The sequence below is a fragment of the Artemia franciscana genome, chromosome 12, assembly GCF_032884065.1.
Source record: "Artemia franciscana chromosome 12, ASM3288406v1, whole genome shotgun sequence".
NCBI classification, from domain to species: Eukaryota; Metazoa; Arthropoda; class Branchiopoda; order Anostraca; family Artemiidae; genus Artemia; species Artemia franciscana.
The window spans coordinates 33002305-33022003 of NC_088874.1; the positions used below are offsets into that span (position 1 = coordinate 33002305).

Here is a 19699-nt window from a genome sequence, read left to right on the forward strand (position 1 = left end):
GAAAATCTGGTTTCATAGCCATAAAGGAAAACTCAATTTAGTTTGCTACGCATAGTGATAGAAGATAGTGTCTGAACATGGATTTTGAAATGAAGATTTGGGATTTACCAAAGACTGAAAAAGAGGCAATTTTATTTTTCCAGGATAAGGGGTTGATGCCCACAACAAAACAGTGCATCAATGGAGACAACATGACTTTATACTCTTACGAGAAGGAACATTTTTTTTTCTTTATTTCATTAGCTTTATCAAAAGCTTGGGCTATATTTTTGCACACTAGGAGGGGGGGTGCATTATATCAAATACTTAACTCAACCTAACCTAACCACCTCTATATATAAAATATTTCATTAAAATGTACCTGCATCGTAGTTTGTTTCACGAAAGAACCTAACTTCGCTTATTGAGTGTGTTCTGAATAATACACAAGTACCTTTAAGTCTAACCATTCTTTTTCGTAACAGAACCTTCACAATTCTCTTTGGTAAACAGTAAAATTTAATGTTATGAACACTGTTGCCAGATGCCTTGTATAAAATAACACAGCCGGAAAGCGAAAATTTGCCGAACGCGTAGTGTTTCAAAAAAATTCGTTCGGAAAAATGTGCAGATTTAGTAAATGTCATTGTGCAACCAATAGAAATGTAAAATAGAACAGTGGTCAGGCTTTTTTTCACCCTTTACTCGATTCTTCCACTTTATAAACTGCAATTAAAACGGAATGTGACTTCAGATTAACAGCAAAATCTGAATACAAAATTTTGTAGACTTTGTGCTCATTCTTTCTTCTATCTCTATCATCATAAAAAAAACAAAATGGCATATATATTTAGTCCATCTGGTAGCATTAGTTGTAAGCTGATCATTACAGTTGAAATCGTACTCTTTCAAAAGAACTCATTTTAGCTATATTAGCCGGGATCATTATATTTAAGAAATATATATTTAAGGATCATATATTTAATACATTTTTATCAATAATATCAATTTTTATCAATGTCAATATTTTTTAGGATCATATATTTAAGAAAAAGAAAGTCATTATATTTTTCCCATTCCGTTTCCCAAGATTTAAGAATCCCCTTATATTTAAGAATTTCTTTCATTCTGCTTCCGAAAATCCCTATTTTTGTTGATATTTTTTAAGAAGAAAAAGGCTTATTTTAATTGTATAATTTGAAAATTTATTTTTATTTTGAATTTACCAGCGCCCCCAATTTCAAAGAGAGAAAGAGGAACATTGAAGGTAAGTATTATCAAATAGTAGCTACAAGGCCCTATTCAAAATTTCGGGGAGTGAGATCAAAAAGAAAAACTAAAAAAAAACATGAAAAATTTGTTTTTATACATTTTTGTTATGTTTTTACAAGTTACGAGTCTTTTTATAACGATTTGTGTGTGGGATGGGGGGGGGGGTCCAGGCATAAAAGCGCGTGTATACCTAAAGCAAAATCAAAAAAATGTTCGTTTTTTTTTAAATACGTCTGTCTGCTTTAGGTTTCGCCCTTCCTAACAAGCTCCTGCACACCTTCTAGCCTCAGTCAACTTGTACACAAAAAGCAGAAATCATGATATCCCAAGGGACATAGTTCAAAGTCAATACAGGCCGTTCAAAGTCAAAATACAAGACGCGCAATTCCATGGCAGACTCAACCCGATGCTGCAAAATATACATAATGTTTTTATTTTGAATTGAGCTCCTTCAAGTGATTGAAGGTTCTCTCAAACCATTTAAATGATTAATATACCCAAAATGTAGGTCTGCAGAATTTTGTCCTCTGCCGATTTAGGTAAGTATTCCCATAGGCGTGATATCTTTGCCTTCGAGCAGAGTCAATACATCGGAAACAGCAGGGGATGAAATTTTCCCACAGCGCTTTTTCAACCCTAAGGGTAGCTACCCATATGGGGCACAAGTTTATCCTGTTGGAAACTTACACGACCTAGAATCCTATTTACAAAGTTTTATTGTTTTGAGACAAACTTCAAATAAAGAGGTATGAAAAGAATAGTAATTCTTCTTTAGAGGATGATTTTGTTTGAATCTGTATTTTTATTCTTTTGCTTGCAGCATTCAAAACGATGACTACTACAAGGTTGTTCCATAGTCAAGCAGCAGCTTGGCAAGACACTTGTGAAGATTCCCCCCTTATCCAAACCTAATTAAAAGAGGCTGTTCCGGCTACCCTTTCCAATCAAAGGCTTTAGGTTAAACTTTAGACAATTTTGTCTTTCTCCGTTCTTATCTTAGTGTAAGGCCTTCTTCCCGCCACCATAAGAGCAACTTGAGCAGCCAGGTACGCATGTGTTTAATTCGGGGGAGTAGCAGATATAAAAAAAAACAGAATTATGAAGAATTACAATATGGAAATATAGGATAATACAGAATGAATAAAAACATTTTGGGAGTGAGCTGGGGCCCATCCAGGATTTTTTGGGGGGATTTTACAAAAAATTCAAAAAACACATACATTTTTTTTCATCCATTTTCAATCCCATCCAGGATTTTTTGGGGGGATTTTACATAAAATTCAAAAAACGCATACATTTTTTTATTTATTGTTAAAACGCATACATTTTTTATTCATTGTTGTTACGTTTTTACGAGTCGGACAAACATTCCGGGGGGTTTAAACAACCTACCCCCTGGATACGGCCTTTCTTGAATCACGAAAATCATGACATTTTGGGGGTGGGCATGGGCCTGAAGGACCCCCCCCCCTACAAAATGCCTCTAGTGATTTTGTAAACGTTAGAAAGAGGGTGTGTTCCCCCTAAACATTGAAACTGTTTGTAATTTGACCTTACCTCCATATACCTTGAAGAATACCATACACCGTAAACATTAAGGGCCTTTTTAAGGTTTTGAGATTTTTGAAAGCTGGTTGAGAGGCACGTGCGCAGGACTTTTTTGGGGAGGAGGGGCAATGACAAAAAATATAGATTTACCCCCCCCCCTGCCCCTCGATTAGTATTGCATATAAATCAGGCTTTATTTCAAAACCGCCATAAATTCCTTTTCGCAATTAACTTTTACTTTTAAGACGAACCGAAATAATGGTTACGATTCCTGAGTCAGTATCGGATGGCAATTTTTTTTACTAGGTATTTTTTCTTCAAAACACGTTTGTTAATTTTTGGTTACTATGAACTGTGATTTGCTCTTCACTAGGTTGCAGTGACCACTGCAATCATGAAAAGAAAAAGGCCAAAGAATGTGTTAGGCAGAGAAAACACTTTGAAATTCCTTAAAAGCCTCTATGAACTGAACAACAAATTCAAGAGGACAAGAAAGATAACATGTTTATACTAGAAACAAGAAAGGATGAGAGACTAGTAGCGATTGTTCAGAGAAACTTTCTTATGAGAACAATCGATCCCAAACAAACACTCAAATATATGAATACTAAGGATAAGAAAACAATTATTCATCTTAACGTCCAGAGGCGCCATCTGCAGCGCAACGGTAGCAAGCTGTTGAGTAACATCTTGTCTGCGATAGAATGTTGCTTAAATTAGGCAGCTCCAGTATACTGTAATACTAATTTTGAAAATTAATATAATTTAAGAGAGTAAGTGGACCATCCGATGCTAGAAGCGACGTTAATTAATCTTGAAGATTGTTAACAGTTATTATCTTCCTTTTCTTCTTACAAACAAGATCCTCAAGTACCGATTTCCATTTTTGTATCTTTTTAAAGAAAAGAAGTCTCTTTCTTTTTTTATATCAAAGTAACTTTGAAATTAAAAGTGTTTACATCGGCTGTCAATCTCAGAAGTCTTTCAATCTATAATTTGAATAAGTTAATTCCAAGAGAATTTAAGGAGCATGGCCGTTAAGCTATGTTTTGACTAAAATGAAACATTGCTTTGACATCCCGATTTTCATCGCCCAACGATTTTTTTTTTTGGGGGGGGGGAGCTATCGGTTCGCTTCTGCTTCGGATTAGACTTGATATTCATATTTTGCAGGGCCAAATTTTTCTTGTAGTAAATAAAAGCTTGTAGTAAATAAATTTATCCAAGGAGACCTTTTTTCAAGTTCCTGGAAGACTAGGGAGTTTTAGACGTACCAGGGGAAATCCAGAGCGACGTCACCTGGAAGTTTTCGCTTGGCAAACTTAATCGTCTAACTTATAGGCTAACCTTGTCGAGATAAGAATGCAGATGAGATACAACTTGATGCACAGAAATTTGCAAATCTACCATGTATTAATGCGAATACAGAAGAGATACGACTTGATGCACAGAAATTTGCAAATCTACCATGTACTCTCCCTCTTTTAACCAATACGAAATCACTGTTTTTGCAAAAAGTTTGCATAAAGCCGTCTTACTTAAGCTTAAGGATTAGTTGGCCAACCCATTGGCCATAAAACCCTCCTCTTCTCCACCCAAAACGCAAAATAATGACATGTGGCAAAAATGCAATTTTTCTGGTGCTTGAGCCCTCCTCCCCAACTAGGAAAAAAATTCTTCCCCGGATTTTGCATCTAATTTGAAGGCATAATTATATAATTATATAAGGATAGAAAAGGTACTTTTTGGTTATGTAACAGCTAAAGAAAAACTTTTCCGTCGTTGAGCACCCCTCCCACGAATCCAAACCTTCGATACGGTCATACTTTGTGTATCCAATTGGAGCTATAAAAATGTAGGCTTCTAACTCTTGTCCAGTCCTGGGCTTAAACTTCTATTCAATTTCACGGAACCCTCAAAGTTACTTCGCAATGGCTATAAATTATGTAATCATTGTTAGGTTTCAAGAAACCCTTATTTTAAAATTTGATTGGGCATGAAAACGAATTAGCTACTTTGCTCAAGGCTTTTTGGGATTATTGGGCCAACATATCATGAACGGTTAATATATCATCAGTCACGTATCAAAAGGTTGTATCTCCATAATTGCAAATTTTCAGACAAGCAAAAAAAATACCTCACAACTTTTTTATTTTCTCTCCGATAACCGTGAAACAAAAAGGGATCGATAAGTAAAATCGCGACACATCAATCAGTTTTTTTCACGGTTATCAGGGAAATAAAAAATTTAAGAGGTTTTTATTTTGCTCTTCTGAAAAATTACAAATTATGGAGATACGTCCTTTTGATATCCAACAGACGATATGTTCTCATAGCCTATCCTAAAAATTCTAATTTTAGTCAACGTCAAACAGTTCGTGGTAACTCATAAGATTTTTATTATTATTGATTTCATATGGAACTGATTTACGAAATAGTATTACGACGTTGATTTATGAAAGTTTGTTGATTTTTGATTATTTTTATTTTGATAAAAAACACAATTCTTCAATTTTTTCACGTTACAGTAGTTTTATGCAAATAACAAGAGCCAAGAGCCCATATGGCACTTGTGACGAGGTCGGAAGAGCCAAGAGCTTCTTCCCACCAAGTTTCATTACGATCTCTCACTCTAAGCGTTTTGCGAAATTTCCGGTTTCCCCCTCCAACTCCCCCCAATGTCACCGTATCCAGTCGGGATTCAAAATAAGATCTCTGAGACATTAGGTCCTTCTAAATATCAAATTTCATTAAGATCCGATAACCCGTTCGTATGTTAAAAATACTAATTTTTTCTAATTTTTCCGAATTACCGAATTAGGTCTCCCCTCCAACTCCCCCAAAGAGAGCGGATCTGGTCCAGCTATGTCAGTCACGTATCTAGGACTTGTGCTTATTCTTCCCACGAAGTGTCATCTCGATCTCTCAACTCTAAGCGTTTTCCAAGATTTCCTGTTTCCCCCACCCCCACAACTCCCTCCAATGACACTGGATCCGGTTAGGATTTAAAATAAAAGGTCTGAGTTACGAGGTCCTTCTGAATATCAAATTTCATTAAGATCCGACCATTTTTCTAATTTTCCGAATTAACCAAGGCACTGGTAAACATAAAAGAAAAATGTGAAAATCATTTTCAGAAGAGAATCTTTGTAGAATATATGATTAAAATTAACAGACTGTTTGTCTCTTTAGCATCATTTTTATCTTTTATTCGAAACTCAAAATAATTAAATCATTGCTTGTTTTATTTTTTAAGTCATGGTCGATTTTAACGGTATTATAATTTTTATTAGTCACTTTAAAAATGTTCTGCTACTCTCGGGAAGTTTTTGAAAATCAGAATGATATTTTGGGAATGGGATACATCCTTTCTTGTATACGTACAACTTATTGTACATCCATTGTACAATATTGTATATAATTGTATGCTAGAAATCAGGATATAGCTCCAAAATTCTAAATACTTCCGAATTTCTAGGCCCTGTATATTCGAATTTTCATATGAAAAGTGTTCTTTTTGCTCTCGGGCTTCTCGACCAAAAAATCAGCGTACGTGCCTGCACGAGGATATTATGTCTAATCCAGAATATTATTATTGTGTTGTATATGAGGACGAACAAGTGAAATCCAATAATGAGAAAATCGACAGGGAGAAGTGATTCCCTTACATTGGTGGAATTAGTCAGCATGGTGGAAGTAGTGACGATGCAAAAAGTAGAATAAACAAGGAGCAGCGTTTTTATTTCGCAGTTGAAAACAAAAGTTTTCAAGAATGTAAGAAGGTGAGTCTTCTAACTACGATCAAGTTACTAGAAGTCATGGTAAGGATACAGGTCAAGTGTTTTACGGAAACGTGGGCGTTCGAGTGGCCGAGAAAACTATCCTATATGTTTTAGGCATTTTAGTAGATAATTCCGGTGGATTTGTTTACAGCACCAAACCGTCTGAGGCCAACACAGCTACGAATACCCCTTCTCCATCCTAATCTATTCAGTCTCCCTTTTAACACCCTTCCAGGAAGTTTCAATATCCCCTAAGTCTTTTCTTATGACCTCCTCCCATTCCATTCGGGGATGACCTGGTTTTTTGTTTGGTCCTATATGGTTAGCTGACAAGGACGATCTTTGATAATCTGTCGTCTCTATCCGCAGAACGTGTCCTAGCCATCTCAACTTTTATCTCATTATAGTTCTAGAGAGCAGGATTGAACTGTATTTTTTGTACAGCTTCGACAGGTCAGCCAGACAGGTACTCAAAACAATCTGTAGACAATTTTTATGGAAAACATCTAACAAATCTTCCTTTCTCTGTCGGAGCGCCACAAGCTCTATGGAGAACGAGGTTCCTCCACCTTTCTAAGGTTATAATTAGAGACAGATATGGTGGTTAATTAGAAACCACGAATGAAGGATGATAGGCAGGGGGTAAATTGCTATGAGGCACGGATGAGGGGGTAACTGCTCCCCAGACCCCAGTTTACCCCCTCCCCGTTGAAATATAGCGTCTTTAAAAATCTTATCAAATTCAAAACTAAGATAAGTCTACATAATTAAAGCATCCAAAGAAACGGGTCAGTTTTATTTAGTATATCTTTACCTCTATGGTACTATATGGTTCATTTGAAGTTTTCATTGTTATTTTCACTTGACTCACAAAAATCGGCTCCAAATTTCCCCCCCCCCCTTACCAGGATTTTGACAAAATTGCGCCACTGATGATAGGCAGTCCAAAATTACTCTTTTGGTAGTCTATCCAGGCCAAATGAAAGCACACCAGCCTCTAATTGGGTAGTGATGAGACACAAGGAAAATTTTACTTTAAGAAACTGTGAACCAAAGAAACAAGCCAAAGACCCAAAGACCAATGAGTGAAGTTACCTATAAATTAGGGTTTTGAAAAGGCATGCAGAGTATTTGGGGCTGCCATGAGTTGTCAGAAGGAGAGATTTACATCAAAACCTCATAGGCATACACTGACTACTGCTCTACAACCATCTACTACTGATCACAGATCAGTTGCTTCTGTTAAAATCCAAGATCTGCTTTGGTGCCTGAGACTAACTCACCTTTTTCATCATTAGAACAAGTTTTGATGTTTCTGGGAACTTTTCAAAAATGTAACACGAGGTTTTGGCTGCTGCATCAACTATTAAGATTCAAATTCGTGGCAACTAAAGCTTTCATAATATCCTAAGATAGCATTAGACTTACTTTGAGGGGGGGGGGGCAAAGATATGAAGGAAAAATCTTTGGATTATATGGAAAATATAAGAGATTATATACGGATAATTGTTGCAAGAGAGGGTGCACGGATCCAAAAACCTCTTCCACGTTCACTTTTCTGTTGTGATCTTAACTACAAACCTAGTCCTATAAAAAAAAAAAAATCAAGAGGCCTCCTTCAAGAGGAGATCTCTAAACGCGGAGACATTCCACTTCTACTCTTTTTGCTAGAAATATGAAATTACCCAACTAGAGTTAAAAACATATATATGCAGTTCTGCATGATCAGTTTTCATTATTCGTTAGTGCTGCATTATTTGTACTGTCAGTTCTACTAGAATATATAGCATTCCGTAGTATTCTTTAAAAGTTTCCTGGGAAGAAAAAAGGAATACTGGGCCAAAAAGTACATTAAGGAGGACGTTACAGATATATTATTTTTTAATTAATTAACAATTTGTCATCTAATTTATTTTCATTACAGCAATACAAGGTGGGTTGATGGCTCATTACCACAAAGACTTGATACCACATTTACGTAAATATACTACAACTTGTGCAGAAAAAAATAACCAAGTTATAAAGTTTTTTAATGCAGCACAAATTATTTTGAGCTATCAATAGTTCAGATGGCAAAATTCATTCTCAAAAACATAATAAACAAATTTACATTATTATTCTTGCTTTTCAACATACTTAATAATAAAGTGGAAACTTCTAAGGAGGCATTGATAATGTCGGAAATAATGTCGGAATTCCGAATTTTATTATTGCCGTATAATTCCGACATTATAATGTCGGAAATAACTTCCAATAATTGACTAGTTTTTCACCACTGTATATAGAAATTACTGGGCCTGTGACTACGGTATGAAGGCATTCTCCCAGGGGCAGACGTAGAACGAGAAGCGACTGAAATCCAGAGAGGACCCCCCTCCTTTGGCTGCTCGACACCAAACACATTCCGTGCATAATATAATTTTTAAGCAGTTCTTGCACTTTGAAATAAAGAAAAATGATAACAAATGTATCCAGAATCAACACAAAAGAATACATCCAAGAGCTAATTTCTAATTGGCTCTAAAACGTGGGCGTTTGGAAAGTTTGAGGAACCAATGCTAGATCTTTCCCACAGGGATTGTCTAAGGGTTATCTGAGGGACATGTTTGAATGACGACTAATTAAAAAATATGCTGTACAAAAATGTGGTTCGGTCCCACTTTCTAGGCTTATAATGAAGGGAAAGTTCATGTAGTTGAGCCCAGAGGTGTCAGCTGAGGGGAGCAGGGATGGGGCATCCCCCCTAGATTTTGAAAAATCTCTTATGGGAGTTTTCCAGTGAAAAATATCGTTTTTGATATTTTCACTGAAAAAATAGAAAAAAATTGTCCCTCGCATTTTGAGAAAAACATTGCACCCTCCTCTAGATTTTCGTCAATGACACCACTGGTTGTGTCACGCTATAGTATAGATGGAATATGGTAGGCTGCCGAGAGTGGCTTTTTCTCGATTCATCTGGGCCAAATGAAAATCACGGTCGTTGAAAGAGGCAGAAAAAAATTATTTAAAGGAAGTTGAAACCTCATGAGAGGGAATAAACAATGAGGCTCTAAACAGAGGAGAGCAGGAGTGAGTACGTCTGCTATGACCTCGAAAAATTGGCGAAGTGATGAGTTGCCGGTAGTAGCATAGTAAATAGATAGAGTAGGGTCTGATAACCGTTTATGCTGGGGATAATCGTTCTGTCACACTACATCGTAGAACCAGAGTTGCCGCCCCTAGCGATTTATCATTATTTCTAGTGATTTTCCGTATGGCCTAAACAAGAAAATCACTAGATCATTACAAAAATCACCAGATCATTGAAGAAAATTACTAATTACATGAAAAAGTCACTAAAATCTAGTGTGTTTCTTCACCTGGTGGTAATCCTGCTTGGCATAGAAAATTACGTACATAGTGTGAAAACTGCTTAACTCGTTGTTTTTTCTTTGCAGGGAATGGTGTTTTGATTTTGTGCGGCCATGCTTATGTCATACTACTTTAAATAGCATGTTTTATACAAGCTCATCTTTGGCACATTGAAATAGAAAACCATAGCCTTCCTAAAAGGATCCTCCACTCCAGACAGACATGACTTAAGCTAATGACTAAAGCAAATATAAAATTATAGTCTTAGCAAGCATGGGAACGACCAACAAACTATTGATGAACAAAAAGACAAACAACGTTCTTCGACTATGTATTTAAGAAAGTCAATAAATGGACTAAGTCATAGAAGCCGACATTTTGGAGTATGAATAAAATTAGATATGACAATGCTGCCTCGATCAGGACAGACTGAAATCTGAAGTGTAGAATATTCATGTAAAATATAATACTGCAGGAAGGAGAAATTGCAGGTCAATTTCCATTTATCGTTTATTCATCTTATTGAATCTGACTTAATGAAAGCGATGGGGGGGGGGGGGGTCACAGTATTGTATAATAACAGCTTAAATAAGGCAAAGAAATAACGCTCTGATTTAGTAGCTTTTCATGTCGTGAAACACACGTTCATTTAAGAAAGAAAGAATTTGGGCCGGAAATCTCAGTTTCGGGGGTTCGTTCTCTCTTAATAATTATGTACACATGGTGGGGGAACTGCGTGGCAAACGTGGCGACCCAAGATTTACACGAGGTGGCGTGAGGACAGCCCCCCAAGTTCAGTTTAAGCGATAAAAGAATCTAATTATTTAGGGGGGGGGGTAAACTAAACATTTCTGATTAATATATTTAGCAGTAAAATTCTCAAAGCAAGCATGCTTTGAAAGAAGCAAAATATGGCCAATTAATACTTTCCTTGGTATTCGGAAGTATGCTAAAGAATATGCATAACTCGTGTCATGCTGAATGGCCGATAAAATTGCCTAAGAAAAAAGACCCCGTCAAGTCAAAACAAAAGTATTCTCCAAAATCTAGAGGGGGCGAGAAACCTTGGGTAGGGGCCGGTGAGGGACATTGGATATAAACCTTGGGCTATATCCAGGAATTCGAGGGGATGTCTGGGATACATTTATATTGGAAGTGACTATGAAAGTCTAAAATATCACTAATTTGTGAATGTAGTGAGGTACGAGTTTGGTTTAATAGTATCGGGTTCAGAGAAGAGACCATGCATCAAAATCACCGGATAGTCTACGTATTTTCTTGTCTTCTAAAGAGGGACGAACGCCTGGTCTGCCCCCTTTCTCTTGTTAATGTTTTGTACGCCAACTATATAGGTCCTACTTCCGATTTTTTTTTATGATTGTATCGTCAAATTACTTGACTAACTGGCTTTTGGTATTCAATAATCCTACATGAATATTCCTCCTGAAAACAAAACACTATAGCAAACAGGGTTACCATTCATTTCTCCATAAGATTTTTCTAATATAATATTTCCACTGTAACAATTCCATCACCCCTTGATGGGGCCAGAAATGGGCCTAGGCTGTTTACAAACTGAGAAAACGTGTATTAAAATGGGAAGAACCCTAAAGAGGGTACACCCTGATACCCTGAAATGTTACATCTGGAAAGAGTGTTTAACAGGGAATCAAACAGTACTACTTCTTTGTTATTAGTGTTTCTTTCTCAGAAAGTCTTCGTGCAAGGCTTCAGGATTTTGTCCACACTATCTATCCCCGTCGGTCAGAAAAAAAGTTACAGAGCTAGCTATTCAACATTATACAGGTACTGCTCACAGATAGCGTTCGTACTAAGAACGAAGGGAGAAGTGGGGATATTCGGGAAAAATTAAATATACATTTCAATTACATAAGAAAAATGTGAAAATATTTTGTGAAATTCATTTTTGACAATAGATTGAAGCAGATTTTATCCGTTCCCGCTTATGAATCCAAAAATATTCTATTCAAGCCAATTAGCACAATGGGATAATCACTGTTTTAATAGGTCACATATTCCAATAGAAATGTACATTCACTTCACATATAAGAAACATGGTAGATATCAACTAAAGGAAAATAAGTACATATCGCCCAGCACAGGTATTTCGCTTAAGGGGTATTACTTAGTGCCTCAAGAACCTGCTGTTTTAGCTTACTCTCCGGGTAGACAAGCATAGCAACCCAAAAACGAGTAGATGGAAATATCTCGCTCTATATGTATTCAAAGTATGCTAATGAGAAAACTTCTGCCTTGAGTGAACTTGAAACTCATCTCAAGTTCAGTTCTATTTATTGTTGGAAGATTACTTATCCGCTAAGATGATTAAAAGCTCATTGGCACCCCTGTATCAGCTAAAGGAAGCTTAAGTCCTGTGGTGGCGCAGTGGATTTGACCTTAGCTTGGTAATACGGGACCCAGAGATCGAATCACGCTGCAGGAATGCACTGTAGGGCCGACGCAGGGACCTTAGTAGTCAAGAAGCGTCGTTAATTCTTAAATAATAATAATAAAGGAAGCTTAAAAGGCCAGTAACTTGGTGTCTTTCTTTTTGCCATCCTCTTAGACATATTTTGTACTAATGAAATATATTATCCGAACATAATACCTTTTATACATTGTATAACGTCATTGTAACTCTATCGTTTATCTTGATTGCTCTTTAATGCATTTGGAAGTGACGTTATCCACATGATTTTTTTTTTTTTTAATTAAGGCTTAAAGTACAGGCTGCCCGAGGGTGCACGTTTTTCCCATGACCCACCAAAATCCTGCCACGCCCCACTGGTGGGGCCTGCGTCCCGCGTTGGGAATCACGGAGCTGGATGAAAGAAATATTGAAGAATAGATCCTCAGCCCAGAATAGGTCCTGGAAACATGTCTTCAAGTTCATTCGTCCACCTTTTACATATTTATGAGGCTTCGACTTAGAGTCTACCTATCTTAGAGTGATGGTGTTGACAAGATGACTCTCAGGTTTTGAACTGGGCCCAAGCCCAAATTTGAATGTTGTTCACACTTATAAAACATCTTTATATAGAGGACTATAGATATATTTGATTTTTTATTACCCTAGCATGACACATTTCTACGTTGATGAGGTCAGTACCACAAAGAGAAAGGGTACCTGAAAACGCCCTCCATGCCATAATTTGGTCCCTATATCCATTCCTGAAAGTTTCGTTTGCCTTCTACAACAGCTCTTCAAACTATAGAAAAATCTCTAAAATAGAGTTTTGTCAAATGTTAGAAAGTGTTTCCGACCCTGCCCCTTGAAAAACCTACCAATTGAAAAACCGTTGTAGGGTAGGAGGGGGTAAAATATTCAAACGGATGAAAATGTTGAATGAAAAATATAAATTTTTAAAAATTTGGAGCTCATTATTCCGAATTTCATTAGATCCCTATATAGTAAATACCCTTAACATGTAGAACACAAAAACCAAAAGAAGACAAGGACTTGATTAATTGAGACCCTAATGTCTGACACTTACACAAGAACTTATTCCAAAAACCGTAATTTTGAGCAAAATTTAAGAATATACACCACGCGCATTTTTTTTTTTACTTTTATACCATTATTCTATATTGGTTAATATAGAAAATTTTTGAAGGGCACCAACCTTGTAGAGGAAATTTTTGCTTGAAAGCTTAACAATTCTATTATTTTCGATTTGTGAAATGTTTAAGAGATATATACCTATATGAGGTATCGTAAAATTGACCTCTGACTAGTGACGCCAATGCACAAAAATTCACGAGACTGGATTTGGCTCATATTTTTTGTTGTTGGTATTCCCCCCTCCCCTGTTCCTTCCTGGCCATAGATCCTTATGAAGGAAATTATGTTGCAGTTGATTTTTGCTGCAATTTTTTTTACGAATTAAAATAATTTAAAACAAATATGGGGGGTGTATTTTTTCAGAACTTAGGGGGCAATTTTGTTTTACTCATTTTTTCAATGAATTTACCAAAAGAGGCATTTTTCAATAGAAATACCAAAAAGGTATTTTCAAAATCTAAGGGAGGGAGTCCATGAAAGCATATACCTCCTACCTCCCCCCTACAGATATCAATACTAATCAGAAGACCCAAGATGGATTCAGTGAGCCTTTATCCTTGAATCAGCAGTAAACACCTGTGTTATTTGCGGAAAAGATATACCGATGTCATCAACTGTACTAATCTTTAGTACAACATACATTAATTACTGATAGTTGTGGTATCCCTATTCCATTTTGGCACTGACATTGTGGGGAAGACCACTACTAATTTTAATACAGCTATTAGTTGTATTAAAAAAATTTACTTTGAATGTCAGTTGACGCCGTATCATTTGTTTTCTTTAAATCCCCTACTTCTTGTCTTTAATATGTCATTTCAAACTTTTCAATTAATGATGAAGTTCCCATTCAATTAAAGGTATAACGATACCTGTTCCATTAGTGGTATATTATCCTATTTTTCCAATGTTATTCTTGGGTATCCCAATCCTATTTTGGCACTGATCTTGGGGGGGGGGGGCTCCACTACTATATATTTTAAATCCCTATGCTTTTTAACAATGAACACCAATTTTTTTTAAACTATAATACAGTTTTATCAACTTTAAAATTAAATGGCGCAATAACGGAAATTAATGGTAACCGGGTATAATTAACGGGTAACGGTATAATTAACCGGGTATAATTAACGGGTATCACAATTTAATTTCGCCACTGATCTAGTCACTACTAATCTCGATACTTCGATTAATATTGTACTGAAAAATTCAACTTTAAATTCCAATTGACACCACACCAGTCGCCTTCTTTGAATCCCTGCACTTTTAACTACAATATTTTCTTGTTGACTTCTTAATTAATTTTGAATAACAGTTTAATTGACGATGTAACGACACCTCTTTAATTGTGTATTTGTCTTAACCTTTTAGGTAACGGTGTAATACCCGAGGATTAAGAGTATACCCCGGTATCCCAATTCCACCTCGGTGCTGATCTAGGAACACCACTACGAGCTTTAATGTAGCACATAATAGTGCAATAAAATTGCGTCATTAGTTGACACTGTATTATTTTATCGTAAATTTAATGGATATTATGTCAAAGGCCGAATCCAGGATTTTTTTTTCAAGATGGGGGGGTACGAAAATCTTTTATTTGTTTATATGCAGTTTTGTTATATTTATAGGCGTCGGATAAAAATTTGGGGGGGGGAGTCAAATCCCCCACTCCTGGATACGGCCTTGATAATATCATGCACTAAAGTTAAAAGAAGGTATTATAATTAAGAATTAAGTGGATTTACAAGAAAACTAATAGTGCGGCGCTAACTAGCATTTAATAGAAAATTATTTTAGCATAGCATGAATTGCTGATTAAGAGTAGCAATGGCATTAACTAGTAGATTTGTCAGCACCAACATGGGATTGAGGCAAGGGATGTACCCAGGTAAGGACACCCTAGCCCCCCCCCCCTAATTTTTTTTTCGAATATCTTGCACCGCTTATTCAACTCATCAAACAAATTGTTTTTATTATTGGACAAAAAAAGAATCCACACACTTGCCTGATTGGGCAACTAGGTAGAATGCCCAGGGATAAGTGAATCAAGTCATATTCACAGGGATAAGTGAATCAAGTATCACAATCAAATGACTAATATAGTTCATTTCACGAGGCCGGGTGGGGTTCGAACCCGTCTTTCCATATACTACTAGGGATCTGTTATATTATTTACAAGCAGATTAAGTAAGCTTAGCAAAGCGTCATACTCCTTCAGGTATTTCTATGGGTCACTTTTTGGCCAAAGGGCCTGAAAAAATTAAGATTTACTGGTAATTACGTCTATGGCCATTCTTTAAAAATGTAATACAAGGTTGGCTTTCCTTGGAAAGACGAATCTATTACATTATTTTTCATATGGAAACACGTCTTTATAACATTTGACGTTTATAACGTCACCCCTTATTTTCATACTAGACAATGCTCAATTATTCCCGAACGTTAACACTGCGAATCCATTGGTTGAGTCAACATTTTTCTATTCAAAATACTTTCTTAGATACAATCTAGTATCTGGTGGGGTAAAAACGGAATTCACCGGTTTTCAACTGCGAAACTCTGGTAACATGAACTGCGAAATTTATTATTTACTTCCGACAGAAAACGAAAACTTGAAAAAAGTAAACACAGGCGACTTTTGAACCATTTTTAGAATTAAAACGACAATCCTCGGCCAAGCACATAAAAATAACAACTTAGCACTCCTTGTGTTCACTATTGTGGTGGTAATACTAATTAAGGTTATATAGGAGGGGGAGCCAAGGATCTTCTTAGAGGAGAGGAGCATAGAGAGCGGAGAATCATGCTTTTGCAGCTTCCCCCCTTTTTGTCGCAAATTTTAGTAACTTGAAACTCTGGTGGCTACGGTAAACTTAGCCCTCCATCAAATAGTGTCCACGGTGAAAGATCAATGATAGTAAGGTAATCAAAATAATGAAATCGACATGGCCCCTTTTTGCTATTCAATACATGGACGGGTAAGATCTTGCTGATAGGTTATCAAGAGTGTGGACGCCATCTGATGATCAAAATTACAAACTTTTAATTTTGGTCCTGACAACTTCTTCTAAGGTATAAACATTGGATTGACAGGGACACCTGAAGTAGGAATCAAAAGGTCTATTTTATAGTGACATTGGCTAGACAACTTAATATGGTATAAAAATTGCGGATTTCCCTGACAAGTTAAGTAGGGTTAAAATAGTTGATATGGGATTGCACTTTGTATGGTTGGGCGGTTAGTTCAATGCTTTTATCAAAGAATCAACAAGGGCAGAAAATTACAACATGCTCATGGGACATCCATTTTGAAGGCATATCAGAACAAAAGTTACCAAATTTCTACAATCGTGTACACCAGGTGGCGCACGCCACTCATTTCGTATTTTTTTCTTTTGTAGTTTTGTGCTATATTTTTGCAATTTTTCTCCCTATTTGTGCTCCATCATTGTACCATGCTATGTGTTGAGCAAATGATGCCAATTCATGGAAATTTATGGAGTCACAATATATTTTTCAAATCTGGGGGGGGTGTATTTTTGTTTTTTTTCGATTTTTTTTTCACTGGAAATACCAAAAAGGTATTCCTCAATAAAAATAACAAAAAGGTAATTTTCAATGAAAATAACAAAAAATGTTTTTTTTTTAAATTTAGGGGGGAGGATATTCCCTCGAACTGGAACGTATATCTTTATTACAAACAATATCACATTGAAATATAATTTTAGCCATGAGTTTTCCTCACCTTTTTCAGTCTGTAAGACTTAGCGTTAAACAGCGTCAATAGCATCAGCTTGTCATATAGAGTGATTACGTCAGGCTTTGAAATTCATAAGCCATCAATTATATTCTGAATTCCAAATGTGGTTCAATTATTCTACAACTCAAGTGAAGTCAGTCCGAAAATCACAAGTTACGATTATTGATCAGTTATTTATCAAATTCAAATGGGTATTCAAAGTCAGTGATATTCAGTGACGGCTTGCATATTCAAGTAATCCAAAGTGCATTATTGACACTAATCTATAAACTTTGTTAGGTCATGAAAACAAAATAAGATTTTTGTGTGAAGATCAACGAAATTAGGCACAGTGTTTGAATTCTCACATCCAGCTACCTGAGCCCCCCCCCACCGAAAAACAATCCTAGAAACTGAAAAAAAACAAGATTTGCCATATTTTGAACACCCAGTACCATTTTTTACGTTTTACAGGTTGCCTCTCAACCCTAGGAGCCACCAATCAAGGGCGAATCGGGAAATTGTCTCCATATTTTCCTTATCCTTATCCATATTATCCTTTTTAGTATCTTCATTGAAAGAAATTGGAAGCACCCCCCTCTAGATTTTGAAAAATACATATTTTGTTCCTTCATTAAAAGTTGTAAAAAGCCTTAGCTCCAAGGTCATATCCAAGGAGGTTAGGAGATATGACCCCCCCCCCCTTCAAATTTCTATCCAACCCGTAAAAACGTAACAAGAATGTATATAAACAAACTTTCGATATGTTACTAAAAAAAAATTCTGTAACCGCTTCCTTCCGAAAAAATACCCCCCCCCCAAACAAAAATCCTGGGTAAGTCTATGATTAGCTCCCCTGCATTTCAGTGAATTGGCACTCCTACCCAAACCGCGTACAAGGCCGCATTTTAGTCTATATGGGCTGTCCAGAGTAACACTTCGTAATGTGAAAAATTACACCGAATGTTCACCAGAAAAAATCGGCAAGAAGAATACTCTCCCTCTCCCCCCCCAAAAAAAAAATAAATCCGAATAACTGGTCAAAAAAATCCATTTTTTTCATATTGCAAAATACTTTTTTTCCACCATACATGAACAATAATTTGATTCGCTGGTCATTGTTTTTTATCTAAACTGATTTTCCATAATTAAACATATAGAAACCCGACGATAATGGGGATCAAAAACCTAAAAATACATAAAAGAATATTTAACACAAAAATTTTACCCGTGATAGAATATGGAGCAGAGATATGGGGTGGAGAAACGGTGCAGCAACTGGAGTCCCTTCAGCTCCAGTATTATAAAAGAGTGTTTGGTCTACATCAGACAACTCATTCACAGATTCTGAAAGGTGATATGGTCCTGTTGGCCTGTTTTCTTTAAAGCTACGTAGGTATATTTTAATGCTTAGGTTCTGGTTGAAGTTAACTAAGTAAGAGACTAGTAAGAGCGGCATATGAAGAGATGTTGAAATGTGGTTTAAAAACCTCGTGGCCATCCCAAATTAAATCATTACTAGAAAAAGTAGGAATGCCTTATTTATGGAATAATGGTCTTTGCTCTCGTGATGTACCAACAAATTTAGAAAGCCAGGTACGATTTATATTAGAGAGTCAGGAAATTCAGCATTGGCAAGGGCTGGTTTTTGATTCTACAACCCTGGAACATTATAATCAGGCAAAACCTAGTTTTGGGGAGGAAGTTATTTTAAATTTAACTTACCGGCTATGATTCTACGTCGTTGGATTTAGCTTAGGGCAAATTGTCTTCCAATCCGGAACAGGAAAAAAACGTTCGACAAAAATAAAATGATAGTTGGTCCTGATAGGCGGTATGTTTGTCCCCTTTGTAAAGATGATGATGAAGACTTGGATCATTTTCTCCGGAAATGCCCGGTGCTCTTGGATTTACGGGAAATTTATTTGCATGGGGTTAATTTGATGCTTCCGGGTATTCTACAAAATAGTAACCCAACCACAATATTTCGAGTGGGAGTATATATAGATAAATCTTTAATAAGAAGAAAAAGTTTTATATGATCAATTTCTTTTGTAGTTAGATTAGGTACTTTTTGCGTTGAATTCTGTTTTTTGTGCGTGTTCGTACTGTTGTTAATTTCCTTGCTTATTTGTTATTTATTTATATTTTTGTGTATATGGCCCACGGGTTTTTGAAATACACTTATCTATCTATCTATATATTTCGCAAGTATTCATTTATCTATTTTTTTCATCTGCAATTATTTCCTTTTTGTTTTACTTATCTTCTGAAGTAAAATTTCAAAAAAAGAAGAGAAAAAAGTGTGCACATAGTTAATGTCATTAGTCTTTAGAAAATTTTACACTTCTATATATTGGGGGTCATTGCTGGGTGGGGGGATAATTAATATAATCAGTACTATTTAGTGAATTCCAAAGTCCGCCACAGATTCAAAACAGTGTT

General features: G+C 36.2%; 1 protein-coding gene across 4 annotated transcripts in view; it reads right to left on the bottom strand.

Annotated features, from left to right (window-relative positions):
* Positions 1 to 19699, bottom strand: part of LOC136034012 (epidermal growth factor receptor-like) — a 180266-nt gene that overhangs the window by 82216 nt on the left and 78351 nt on the right. For 2 of the 4 annotated variants that reach the window (XM_065715061.1, XM_065715060.1), the window contains exon 1: positions 11950 to 13637. The exons of the other annotated variants lie outside the window; for them this stretch is intronic. The gene's annotated coding sequence lies outside the window, so the exon portion shown is untranslated. Of the gene's footprint in view, positions 1 to 11949; positions 13638 to 19699 lie in introns of those variants that run through there. 4 annotated transcript variants of the gene reach the window in all.